The sequence below is a fragment of the Mytilus edulis genome, chromosome 10 (assembly GCF_963676685.1).
Source record: "Mytilus edulis chromosome 10, xbMytEdul2.2, whole genome shotgun sequence".
Taxonomy (NCBI): Eukaryota; Metazoa; Mollusca; class Bivalvia; order Mytilida; family Mytilidae; genus Mytilus; species Mytilus edulis.
In genome coordinates this window covers 70,345,709-70,360,314 of record NC_092353.1, presented here as the reverse complement: position 1 = coordinate 70,360,314, position 14,606 = coordinate 70,345,709, and positions in this window count along the sequence as shown.

Below are 14,606 nucleotides of genomic sequence, written 5' to 3'. Positions count from 1 at the left end.
GTAAAATCCTACTTGTGTATTCTTCCGTTTCTGGAATGGCTGTCAGGCTATCAGAAATTCTGTCAGTCTCAGCAGGTTGATGTACATAATATTTATCAAAGGTACCAGGCTTATAATTTAATACACCAGACGCTCGTTTTGTCTACACTCATCAGTGACGCTCAGATGAAAATGGTTAGCAAGCCAAACAAGTATTGAGGACCCATAACTCCAAATGCAGTGTCAAATACGGCTTAGGTTAGCTATGGCTAGGTTAAGAAAATCCTTAGTATTTCGGATAATTCATACTTTTGCAAACAGTAAATTGATAAAAAAATGACCATATAATTGATATTCATGACAACACAGAAGTGCTGACTACAGGGCTGGGGATACCCTTTGGGACGAAACAGCTTGTGTAAATAGTAAAATATTTTTTTGGTTAGCCGCCGCTCTACATACAAACTGGACTGCTTGATCTAAGGATTCAGGATTTCTTTCCCATGACAATGACAACCAAAACAGCTCTTTTATCCAGACAACCTCTCAATAAGGCATCAATAGCCAGTATATCAGGCAACTTCTTTGACATATTAGGGACAACATCAAAAGATCGATGTAGGATAAAAAACTTAAATCGAATAGTTTGGGGGTGGGGGGGGAGGGGGGGGGGGGTCAACATTGCTGCAAGTTTTGTTAATCTAAAATCGATTTTACATATATCAATATAGGTAAATCAATTTTGCCCAAATTAAGTTAAGAAGAGGGGTAGGGGGGTTAGCGAAAAAACTATGTGAATTAAGTTTTTTTTATCCTACATTGAACTTTTGATGTCGTCCCTTAGGGTAGCCATCAACTGCAAACTCTTGGACTCTCTCTTCATTATCCTTCATATTCTCATCAGTTTCTTGTCTCGAATCCTTTAATAATCTTTGTAAAATATGGGGTACTTCTTTTTTTACCAAATTTCTCATTAAATTTGAGTCACAAAGGCTTATAATTTGATCTAATGATTTTACCCTGTTACTGTAGTATTTCAAAGCTCTGTCTCTTTAGAGTTTGACTAATTTTTACAATCCTTGTTCATCGGCTCATTTATAACTATCAGCTACATATGGTAGAAAACTGTAAAAAGAAGGGACGCCAATCCACTTTGCTATCAAAAGTAGGTAGCTTTTTGACTGATGGACCATAGTTGTCGGACGTTGACGTGTTTGTAACTTACATCTACTCCTCTCTTAGATTCCCTGTCAGTTATTACATTTTTTATTATACATGTTATAGCAAGAGGCTCTTGTTGTTCTATTTGCAATTGTATTTTCTCTGGTTTTGTTTTCATGATAATGGCCCAATTCTGTAGTTCCCATATCTTAAAAATGATCATGATGATATAGTTCTTGATTTTCCTTTTGTAAGTATACTTCCCGCTCTTGCCCATACAGCAACCTTTGTTTTTACAATATAACCAGGCTCTTTTCTCTCATCTGGTCAACCTGTTACTAAAAACTAACGTCTATGTTAAAACAATCATTTTCAACACTGGATATATAATCTTAGGAATGTTATATTTAATGCAAGATCTTCCCGCGATGCCTGAACTTCTTTAAAAGTTATCTGATTGTCTTTTAAAAAAGATGATCAAAGAGTACTAGATATATCTGTAATTAATATCTGTTGTCTTCTGTTAGTGTATCCTTTTCTTCTCTTGCTCTTAGTATAGCATTCACTTTGACCTCCCCAATGCCTTTACACGAATTTAGTTGTGCAAATATAGCTTTGTTAATAGTCAAAGATTCTGTCAAGATTGCATTAATTTATTTCTTATGAAATGAAATAAATGTAAGATACAATATTTTATATATAATTAATCAGTAACACTAACTATAATATTCAGTTTTAATAACACTGAAACTTGTCCATATATTTTGTCATTGACAAGACAAAGATTTTTTTTAATTTAATCAGTTCCTAACATTATTAAATAATTTCAAATAAATTATCAGTGAAACTGACAAAGGATTGTTTACAATTGACACCTTTAAAATAATAAAGGAGACTGTAATTCAGTGGTTGTCGTTTGTTTATGTGTTACATATTTGTTTTTCGTTCATTTTTTGTACATAAATACAGCTTTCTCGTTTGAATTGTTTTACATTGTCATTTTGGGGCCTTTTATAGCTGACTATGCGGTATGGGCTTTGCTTATTGTTGCAGGCCGTACGGTGAACTAGAGTTGTTAAATTTTGTGTCATTTTGGTCTCTTGTGGAGAGTTGTCTCATTGGCAATCATACCACATTTTCTTTTTTATAATAAAAATTATAACACATAATGTAGAAAACATAGTGGATAAGCAGAAGAGAGATAATTTGGATGCACGCATTACGTACTCTTGAATCTGATGAACTCATTGAGAGAAATGAAAAACAGTTTTTAATATCATAAACCAAACTAAAGAATAAATCTTGACCTTCATACAATTTAAACATTACACGATTAGATATGCTCGTACGACATGTACACTAAGCTACAAAAATGTCTTATCAACATCCGATTTCACCTTGAAGGCTACACACATCTTATGAAACAGATTGTCTACGGAAATAAATATTGAAGCTTTAATATATAACATTAAGTGTTATGATATTCATTTATATGTCAAACGTACATTCTTGGACATTTATATAATTTGATTTTGTAACCGCATCAGTTTATTTTCAAACTGATCCACGCCTATATAGATTGAATGTGGATTGTTGCTATATTTAGATCCTAGATATATGTATGATGGGATGCTATGTTCTAATGAGTATCTCTGTCTGTACATATTAGATGTGTGGTAAATTTTCTGTTAGTTCGTCTCTTGAGAGATGACCTACAAATTAAGTCTTTGTGTGCAGAAGAATTTGAGGGCGATTTTGTTTTACATCGTTTTGTTAATTGATATGAATTGTGATTTGATCATCGTTGTATCTTTACTACATTTATAACACGTCAAAAGATAACATATGTAATAGATTTTAAATCTTTGTCTACATTATCGTCTGCAGCTGGCTGAAATTATGGTAAATGAAGCTCCTGATTCAAATCAAATACAGTGTATGTTTATAAAAAATGCACATTTAAAGCATTCTTTATGTGTACTGGATTTGCTGTAGTGTAGCATCTTTCTCTTTACATGCTTATTGTTTGTTCGTCGAAAGATGTAAAAAAAAGTTTTGTTAGCTCTTGTATCAAGAGATGATTTCACAATCGAATCAGTGTTAACACATGCAGTTGCGGTTGGTAGTGTGACATTGTTTAGTTTGTCTAGTAGGTCCATTGGTGGATCCAGCCAACCAAGAGTAAAGGGAGGGTTCCAACTATACGCTCCCATTCAAATGCATTGTTCGTTCAAAAAAGGGGGGTTTCAACCCCCGGAAACCTCCCCCCGGGATCCGCCACCGAAGTCTATATATATATAATTGAGTTAAAATATATTGCACATTATTCTGAATGTGTTTAGACAGATATAATGTCAAGCACTCTATAAATAATGATGAGTACACTAGACAAACAGCAACAAAAACTTTTTTTTAAATGTGTTCCAGAACGTTTATCTAAAGAAGGTTGATCATAAATTTTAAAACATTGATGCTATCAGAGCGAATTGAGTATTTCTTATACTTTAAACTTTCTATTCTATTTCAATAACTTTAATTTGATATAAAGTTTGAAAATGTATGAATTGTATTGAAATTTTTCACATTTTCAATATATGTATCTACCCTTGTTTGGTTTCAAGCTTGAATTTTAAATTAGATTTAAAATTTCCTGATCGTATTTTGTCATTGCTGTGTCTAGATTTGACGAGTAATCTTGTGATAATGTTGTCCTTAAATTGATGTCTAATTTTTCCATGTCTTGAATATCTTCAGAAATAGCGGATCAATATCACCACTGATGCAAGTTTTTAACTGTTGGTTAACTGACGTGATAAATAAGTTCAGTTACCGAATGGAGCTTTTAATTTGTTGGAGATGATTGGCATTCTTTCTTACTGGCATTTAAAACTAAATGTTACATTTGTTGATATTATCATACATGACAAATTTTCTCTTCATTTTTCATCTTGTGTATCCTCCCTGAAGTAAATCGAATATATCGTGTAAGTTCTTCAATTAAACTGTACATATGCAACTACAGACTCTAAAATGAGATGAATATCTATAAAACAACAAATAAATGTTCTGTTTTTATCCCCAATAGTAACAGAATTAATCTGTTTTATTTAACATATAAAAATAGATTAAGAACTATATCATTTGATATAAAGTTTAAACCATACTTTTATTCTTTTGAAATATTTCACACTCTCGAAATGAATATCTCCCCATGTTTGGCTTCAATATCTTGAATTATATTCAAAATGTCCTGATCGTATTCTTTCTTTGGTGTGTTCAGTTTGGACGAGTGATCTTGTAGCATTTATATCTTTAAATGGGTTTGCTCATTTTACCAAATGTCTTGAATATCTTCAGAAAAAGCGGATCAATATCATCACTGATGTAAGTTTTCAACTGTTTGTCTGTAATAAAAAATATACATACATAATCATGATTTCTTTTTCGAATAGCCAAACAAAACTCACAATTAAATATGCGTTTGGAAAAGATAAATATTGCATTCTGTACAACAAAAAACAATAATGAGACCTTTACCATTTAATTGGTCTTATTATTGCTACGAATCATGATGAATAGTTTGATGTTAAAATTACTATTTACGAGAAAAACTGAAATAAGGGGTAACTACAACATATCAATAACCGGTCACTAGAAAAATTACATATCTTAATACGATTTCTTATTTCGAATAGCCAAACAAAACTCGCAATTAAATTGGATTTTGAAAAAGCTAAGAACGTCATTTTGTACAACTAAACGATAATTACATCCTTACCATTTGATTGGTTTTATTATTGCTACGAGTTATGATGAATAGTTTGATGTTTCTACAATAATATTAACGATACAAACTGAAATTAAGTGTAACTGCAATACATCATTAACCGAACTAGAAACATTACATATCGCAATATAAGTTCTTATTTCAAACAGCTCAACAAAACTCTTAATTCAAATTTCTTTTTAGTTGTCGATTTTTATCATTTATTAATTACAACAACGCACGGTACAATTAACAATTATAGAAAACACATTTTCAAATACGTATGTGTAGTCAATGAGAGGCTTGAAAAATTAAAACAATGAATGTCTATGACTACAAATTGAAATGTCAATTGACAATACAAGCAGGGCAACTGCTAAGGGTGCAATTTCAGTAATTCAATATGCATTGTCATTGACTGAATGTACAATAAGTCATCCAAATTCTTTTAATATTGATTTATAATTTCACAAGTTATAATAATTAACTATGATGACAATTTATATTGCCTTAGTGAAATTATGATAATACGTAGTGAAATGTAAAGAAATGTTCTGAAACGCATTGGAAAGAATATATGCTGACTTATAACAAACAACCTTAATAGGTTTCTCTAAAGAAATGTTCTTAAGGTGGTACCCAACACCTCCACGAAAATTAATTTGGCTCGTTTAATTTTCTTAAAATTTTGGCAAAGTATTGACTTTGACCCTTTGGCAAAAATATAAAAATTTCAAAATATTTGAACCAACCAATTTCTCAGAAAAATTACACTGGTTATATAGCAGTTTGACAAACACTAATTTTGATCATTGAGAAACTTAATATTCCCTTAACAACACAACGCAATTAAAACGTTTAACTGATTTTACAGAGTTATATCCCTGTAGTGTAAGGTACAACCTTAAACGCATTGGAAAGAATGTATGCTGACTTATAACAAACGACCTTAATAGGTAACTTGGCATTGCACAAGGTCATGTTTTTCTCTGGCTGTTTATGACGTCTTTACAATAAATCCATTGGATGTTGGATGTGTACGGATTGATCGTTTAGTCTTAGATGCATGGTTTTTTTTATTAGTTGTTAGGGGCTTTGGAATAGCTGTCAGATAACTGCGAGTACTCTCAGATTTGTTCATTGTGTCTTTTTGTGTCGGGATGTATAAGTACCCGGCCACGTCCACTTGTATTTTTGTCCATCTGATGAGTTAAGCCTTTTTCAACTGAGTTTTATAGTTCGTTGTTATGTTGTACTGTTATACCAGGTAAGGGGAGAGTTGGGATCCCGCTAACATGTTTAACCCCGCCACATTGTTTATGTATGTGCCTGTCCCAAATCAGGAGCCTGTAATTCAGTGGTTGTCATTTGTTTATGTGTTACATATTTTTTTTTGCGTTCATTTTATTTTTATATAATTAAGGCCGTTAGTTTTCTCGTCACAAATATACATCAATCAATCGGTTACCTGAGTTTTAACATATAATGTTAAATAAAAAAGAGGTATAAATATTATGATTAGGAATAACTCTTGTGGATTTCGAACTTTTAATATTTTAAACACAAACACGTACATTATTTTATTTTCTCATGTTTTAGCGTGTCAGGATTTCCTAAAATTGTATCCATATTTACCAATCACATTAAAATGGGAGATTCTGATCTGATACGATAAGACATAACCACGCCCAACAGGCTATATTATAAGGTGAAGTAAAATATGTTAACATCGCACCATTGTATTCGTCAAACCTTTATTTTACATATCTACGCAACTCATAGTAAACCCGGATATATGTGAAGGCAGTGAAAGAACCATTTTTTATTATTACTTTTTCATATACAAGACAATCGATCATATTGTACGAAAAAAAATCGATAGCTGAAGAACGATGCACAGAAACAAATTGATGAATGACACTCATAATGTTTACTCAACACCAAAAGAAGTTGGTATACCAATGATTGTTATTACATTTTGTAGTATAGTTATTTCCTCTATAGTCTTAATTGTCCTATTGAAGACAAAAAAAGGAAATTTATTTAAATGGAAAGTCATCGATAGATTTAGTCTATATACCGTTATCTGTGACATCCTGTTTTATTGTTCTCAAACAGCATATGGAACTCATGATTGGTTAGAAAGATTCCTAGACATTGATATCAGCCAGTTGGAATGCACAATTTACGGGGTATTCATCATGGAGTTTCAACTTTCACAAGTGATTTTAAATGTAACAACAGCCATGTATGCATTTACTCTTGTGATGCGTAGTCGAAATATGCCGTTAGGGAAGTGGGATGCTTATCTCTTGTGTCCTGCTTTCGGAATCCCTTTGGTTTCACTTACCATAGCAGCATTCTTTAATCAATTTGAAAGAAACCCAGTCTCGTAAGTACAGTTATTCTCTGATATTTGATCCATGTTATAAAAAATATATGTCACTCCTATATAAGATGCTGAATGAATATATTCAAGATTTAAATGGACAGCATATTAACTTGTCTTTGAAAATATATATGTTGAATGTTGGTTTTTTTTTTTTGGAACGATTGATTTTTGACAATTTTTTGTTGTAATATAGAGACGTATGAAGTAAAAAATAATTTTAAAAGTCTATGTCATAAATAGATTTTAAATTTGGTAATGAAATAAGCTAGGCAAAAAAGATAAGTAGATGTAAAATGTGTTTTACAAATTTAATGTGTTAATATAATCAATCTATTTAATAAAATCCTTCAGATGTGCAAACGATATTAGTCAGTCAGACATCAGTATTTAGATTTTTGAATTCTGTCTAAAATATTAGTATTAAGGCTTTAAATTTCTTATATTCAGTGGCAAACAGCAACACTGTCAAAATAGACTCATTTTGGAATCATGTCATCCATATTAAGATATGAGCAACAATTTTGCCACAAGATGTATTTAACAAAGGTGGACATGTTTTTAACATATCTGTTTGGGTAAAATGCTTGCGCATATATAATAACACCAAAACATATGCGTGAAAAGGCCATTTTCATTTAATATACCAGGCTTATAATTGATACGCCGGACGCCAATATTTCGACATGCGTATGACGTCATAGTGACATCAGTCGTCAACTTCATGCACTGAAGTATCCAGTTAAAGTAAGTTGTTCATCTGTCAATAAAATTGAAATAAATTTGAAAGGTTTGGATAAGTTTACTACTTTTGCTATTTCAGGGGCCAAAAAAAGGCTCGTATTTTACATCGTCCTTTCTGCTGAATTGTTAAATGTTGACACAATGATCTATTTGATTAATAGAAGTTTAAAATTCATGAAGGGACTATTTTGCCTAGTTGACTGTGTATAGGTTAGAACATTCGTTTTACTGATTTGTTTTAAATTTTAAATTTTTTAGTTGTTTGTTGAAAGAAGAGCGTGGATTTTTGACCTCCCATTTTCTACAAATTGGACTGTTATTCCTTATTTCACTAGTCTTGATTACGGCTTTGTACATAACTATGTGGATTTATATAAGAAGACAAACAACTGCGATGAATGCATCTTTCGGGCAACAATCAGCTGTCAACGCTAGACGTCTTGCTCTAAAGCTGTCCCTTTATGTGTTGATCCACGTAATACAATTTGGTGCGGGGGTCGTCGAAGCAGTATGGATTGCGATTGAGGAACCACCAATTGGTGTTCGATATGCAACAGTATTTATTGGTGCAACCGGTGGTATGATGAATGGAGCTGTGTATCTTACAGTGTATAAAAACTAAATTGAAATAACAATTTGATTTCAGACAATGACTCAAAGTCAAATATGTGTTGGTGCGGCTGTTGTCTACAAACATGATTACTGCATATTAAACACGTGTCAGAAGAATACATTGAAGTTGCGTTTGTGACTGAACAATCCATTGGTCCGTTTATTCGTGAATCCAATGTACATTGATGTTGGACACAAGACTGTAGTGTATATCCATGTTAATGTGAAGGTAGTGTGCACTAATGTTGGTCACGTGACTGTTGTGTATATCCATGTTATTAATGTGAAGGTAGTGTGCACTGATGTTGGTCACGTGACTGTTGTGTATATCCATGTTGTTAATGTGGATGTAGTGCACTGATGTTGAATTGCAAACGATTATGTAAATTATTATAGGGCAATGGGCGAAAAATGTGGCATTTTGGGTCTATCTCTCATAATGTTTTGCCTAACAACGGATTAATGGCGCTGATAAACTCAAGAAATACGCAAAAATTAATATTAATATTTCATATCCAACTTGTTTAATAGGAAATTCATACATTTATTTGCTGTAAAAATATTAGTTAAATGCACATTTTGGAAAACAAAATCATTGCTATTGCTACCTAGCAACCACATTTTGTCCAATGGCAATGCATTTCTATATTTTACAAGATATAATTTTAATATTTTGCATTAAACAAATAAATTTAAGATGCATATCGTAAACTATACCAAACATGCCAAAGTCAAAGGAAATGTCAAATGTAAAAACCATATATCAATATTACAGCAAGCAAAACTACACGTTAACAACTGTAACATTCAAGAAAATTTAGTAACGTAATGGGTTTCGTTAGTCCTCCTTTGCTCTTATAGAACTATGTTAAGTCCTTGTCTTCTCCCGTTCGGCAGTGAAACCTTGCTAAAGTCGGGTATCAGGTTGTTTAAAAACGCAGCCACATAAAATATTAACATATTATATTAATATTTCAATACTGTTGAATATTTTGTCAGTTTTTGTGTATTCTAGTAAGTTAAATACGTTGTATAAAAGTAAAAAAATAAATTGTGTAAATATTTGGTATGTATTGCCCTCTAAAATTCTTTTTTGCTTTGTTAGTTGTCCCAATTTTCAGTTAGATTTTTTTGATGGGCACCATTTGTGTCATAAATTTTGGTAAATATTTTTGACATTTTATTCGATATCGTATTATTGAACACATTTTTGTTCGTTATCGTACGTAAGATTGTTGTATGTTGTCCTTTGTAGTTTTTACCTTTTGACATCCAATAAACATAATAAAGATGGGATCGAAGAACAGTGTGCTTTTTTCAATGCATGTCGGGTTCTCAAGGTTTAACTAACTCTCATCCCCGATATAGGACATACGAGTCCAACTTTTGGAAATATATTGTTTTCTTTCTATTCGTACAAAAAAGATTTGTTAATCTCTTTTGTCAATTCATTTCAGATACTTTCGGCAGTGATTAAAATTCTTTATTACAGTATAAAAACAAAGAAACAAATTCCGTCATACCATTGTTGGTCAGATTTAACTAGACAACATTCATAAATTAATGCCATTTCTTTTTTTTTTAAATAGCCAAATAAAACTCACAATTAAATTTGATTTTGGAAAAAGATAAATATTGTATTTTGTTCAAATAAAAAATAACTAGATTTTTACCATTTGATAGGTGTTGTTTTTACGAATTATGATGAATAGTTTCATATTTCAACATTAATATTTACGATAGAGACCGAAATTATGTGTAACTGCAGTTTATCACCGGTCACTAGATATATAACATATCCTTATACGATTGCTTATTTCGAATAGCCAAAACTCGCAATTTAAATGCCTTTTTATAGTGCCTAACAAGATTTTGTGAGGTAGACAAAATTGACTTTAAAACGATCGTATTGACTTTTGATGTCCAGACATTGGCAGATCGGACAAATTTCGACTTTATTGACTGACTACTTTAGTTTGGGATTAATGGTAGTTATCACATTCAAATAAGACTGAAAAATGTTTGCTTTTTATAAGATAAACAAAATCTATCTAGTGTAACAGTGCGTAAAATGTATTTCTGCATTTCTCTCCGAAAACATGTCTTGTTTAATGGAATAAAATCTTTCTACCTTGAATCTTATTAGTTATCTTGAACTGGATTCTTGTTTGCTAATGACACACATTTTGCAGTGTTAAATCAAAGCAAGTTCCAGTTCACAAATTCAAAAGTTTGAGGGGAAAAGAATGAAAAGTTATGTTGGAACAAAATGCTGCAAGCTAGGGTCACACAACTACAATGTAGAAATGTAAGAACATATGGCTTATGAAGACTGAAGGTAATTCTTAAACATTCAAAATGAATTTTTTATCTGCCTGTTAAACTTATTTTGTAATCAATTATTTAACAAAAGTGTATAATTTCACTCATTAATTAGGTCTTTCCACTTTTCCGTGGAAAGACCTATTGGTTTTCTTCTTCTGATTATTATTTTTTTTCTTCCGCCTAATTTTCTTTCCTTCGCTGCTATTTTGTTTCACAAGATGTCGCTTAGATATATTGTATATGATATCGAACAGTAAATACGCTTTAGAAACTGACACCGCGTAACAAAAATCTTTTCCAAATAAGAGTTATCTCCCCGAACACTGTTTTTCTTGTTATTACTTATATGTCGCAACCGTATAAGAAACCGACAATTTTTTTCACCAAATTGCTTGTTATATCCTCAAGATGATTGGATCAATTTTAACCGAAGCTATCCGAAGACTTCATATGAGAGTTAAATCCCCTTTTTTGTTTGGTATAAGTGAAATGTATTTCTAACTGGAAAACCATAAGTGATAGAGGCCTAGGGTCTTTTGATTTGAGGTCCTTGGTTAAAAAAAATGAAAATGAGGTCAAGATCAAAGGTCAAGGTCATGTTCAAAAATTTGATTTTGGCTTATCACTTATTTGCAGAAACCATATAAGATATCGACAAAATATTTTCACACAATTGTGAGTTGCGACATGTCATAACACGTAAGTTTTAGTTGAAAGGGTAAGTAAACATTTGATGCGAGTTTTCCCTTCTTTTATATCTTATATTAGTTGTATGGTAATATAACTCATTAACAATATAAAGTAGAGGCCTACGGTCTTTTAATTTGTGGTCCTTGGTTGTTGACCTTGAAATTGAGCTCAAGGTCATAGGCAAAATTAATGTTCTAGATTTTGACCTTTGCTTTTATTTCATATGTATACATGATAAAGACATGGGACTTTTTGCAATAGGTTGAAAGCAATGTGACCTTGTAAAAGCCAACCGGAAGTGACCTTTTCTTTACCGGAAGTAGCTTTTTTTGTTCTAAATAAATGTTAAAGTATACAAATGGAAAAAAAATATTGCAACACCAAACTGAAATTCAAATTAAAAAAACACTTTTTATTTTTTGTTAAATAATTTGTTGAAATAGAACTAATTAAACATTATTTAAATATTACCCGAGCACATGCAGCTACTGTACTAGTAAACACTAAAACAGATGTTTTTATCCTCATTGTTTTCAACACTTAAAATAACCAAGTTTATAAATTTATGTTATTAACACCTTGCAATTGGTCATCCACAACTTATAACTGCAGCAAGATGGCAGATATCCAGCATGAGTGAAGCAGGTATGTCGCTGTGATAATTGCACATATTGTTGGTCATCACCATTCCACTATAAGTCGTTTTGAGAATAAAAATCAGGCAAGAAACGATGTTAAAGACCTTCCGAGGTCAAGAAGACCCCCTATAACATCTGCTAGGGAAAATAAAGCATAAGGAAGGAAACCGATTGCAAACAATACAATCCTAAAAAGAGAATCATGACCATACAGGAGCCTTTAAACAAGAACTGTTCGAGATCGGCTCATCGCTACTGGCTATCGTGCGATAATACCATTTCAGGGACCTTTGCCTACGAACAGACACACAGATGCCCGTATCCAATATAGTGCAGAGCTCGACAAAATTGAAAATTAGCGTCGTGGAGAAAGATCTATTGTTCCAATGGAATTTGGTTTATCTTTCTTGGCCCAATCGTAGCCCAAATTTTAACCATATCGAGCATATATGGGACACTATTTGGCGTACAAAGCATGAAAGGACACCCCAGTTCAAACAAGTCATGAAATAAACAATACCTTTCGTCAAGAATGGTTGCTGCTAGCTTATCAACAAATTGTCGACTTTTGGCAGGAATCAGAAGACGTTAAGATGCGGTTATCCGTTTGAATGGAGGCTGTGCACAAAGTACTAATTCTTTGGCGTATAACGATCAACCATGATGTGAACAATCATCTAAAGAATAATTTTGAAATGTCTGACATTGTAAAAGTTGTAAAATGCATTTTTTTGTACAAAAAACACATCATTTTGTTATAAAATTTTTAGTAAGATAAAACTTTTTTTGTTCATACATTTTTTGTTCGTTTTAAAGCGAATGTTATCATTAACTACGTTTCAATATTATTTTACAAATATTTCATCATATTCCATCCAAAATAAAGTTTTAAAAAATCAAGGTGTTGCAATACTTTTTTCCATGTGTATATATAGAACCATATATTTTTGGAATCAGTGTCAATTAAACTATCAACCTATACCGGAAATAGCATCGTTTGAACCGGAAGTAAACAATTATCTCTCTTATCTATATTTTTTTCATAGAAACCATACATTAATGGAATCAGCGTTTAATAAGCTGTCATTTGACGCTACAATTGACATTTAAAACCAAATTTTAATATTTTCATATAAAAAAAGATCCTTACTTGTGGAAAAACCATCAACGGTTCTCTGAACAATTGGGTTTTAATTCACTCATAATTTCATTTAGGCATTTTTGGGGTAATCTTCATGTTTATGTATAACACAATTTCTAGCTTGCATATATTGCACTTTCCTTATACATTTCAAAAGTCCATTTTCTTAAAAATGAATGTATTCTATGAATTTCCTTTGTTCTTTGGTGTTAAGATTCAAACTTAATCATTGATTCAGTTGTGTATTTGTGAATATACACTTACATTTTGTATATTTAAGATTCCTACCAGAATGGTTTTTTTCTTGGTGGAATTTTGAACAATTCCTACCAGGTTTTCTAGCAGGAATTTTATTTTTCTACCAAATTATTCCTGCTAATTTGCATAATCCTGGTAGGAATATTGGTATGCCTACTAAGAAATTCCTGCTAATTTAAATCTTTCGGCTATTTTCCGTGTGGAATCCTACTACTGTCCGAAAAGAATATCACTCTTTTCTGGTAGGAATTCAGAGCAATATTTCTACTATATTCCGTGTACATTCCATATGGAACTTTTCGCACAGGAAGTGACCATTCTTACCTACAGTTGGGTGCAAACCAAGCATAACATAAAAAAAGACGCATGTTCACGCCATATGCACATATTTCATTCGTCAACCTCAATTTTCGCTTTTTCCTTTATTGCGTTGACGCGGTCAAAATGGAAATTTCAAATTCCTACTCGAGTAAATGCGCGTTTAATCTTTGTCCGTTTAGTCGGTAGTAAAAGGGCGTTTACTACAGATTGAACATCTTTACCTGTGTACGTGCACTTAGAAAACATGCGTTTACTATTCCCGTTAACATTTGTGGAAATTATAAATATACTTTTTTCTGGCTTATTGTTCAATTGCATATAATAAATATATAAAGTAGCGCTTAACAAATATTTATACTGCACAAAATAGATTTCTTTTATAAGTTAACAACACATAATATTCATTACGGTAGATTAAGCTGGGCAATGTTTCAAGACTTGAAATTAAACAGACGACATTAAATGATCTAAAATATATTGTGTTTAGACAATACACTAATTTCAAAATATTTGCTGTAGTTCATGGTTTACTGAATATAAAAATCGACATTTATATATACGATGTAAAATTTTAGTTTTAGT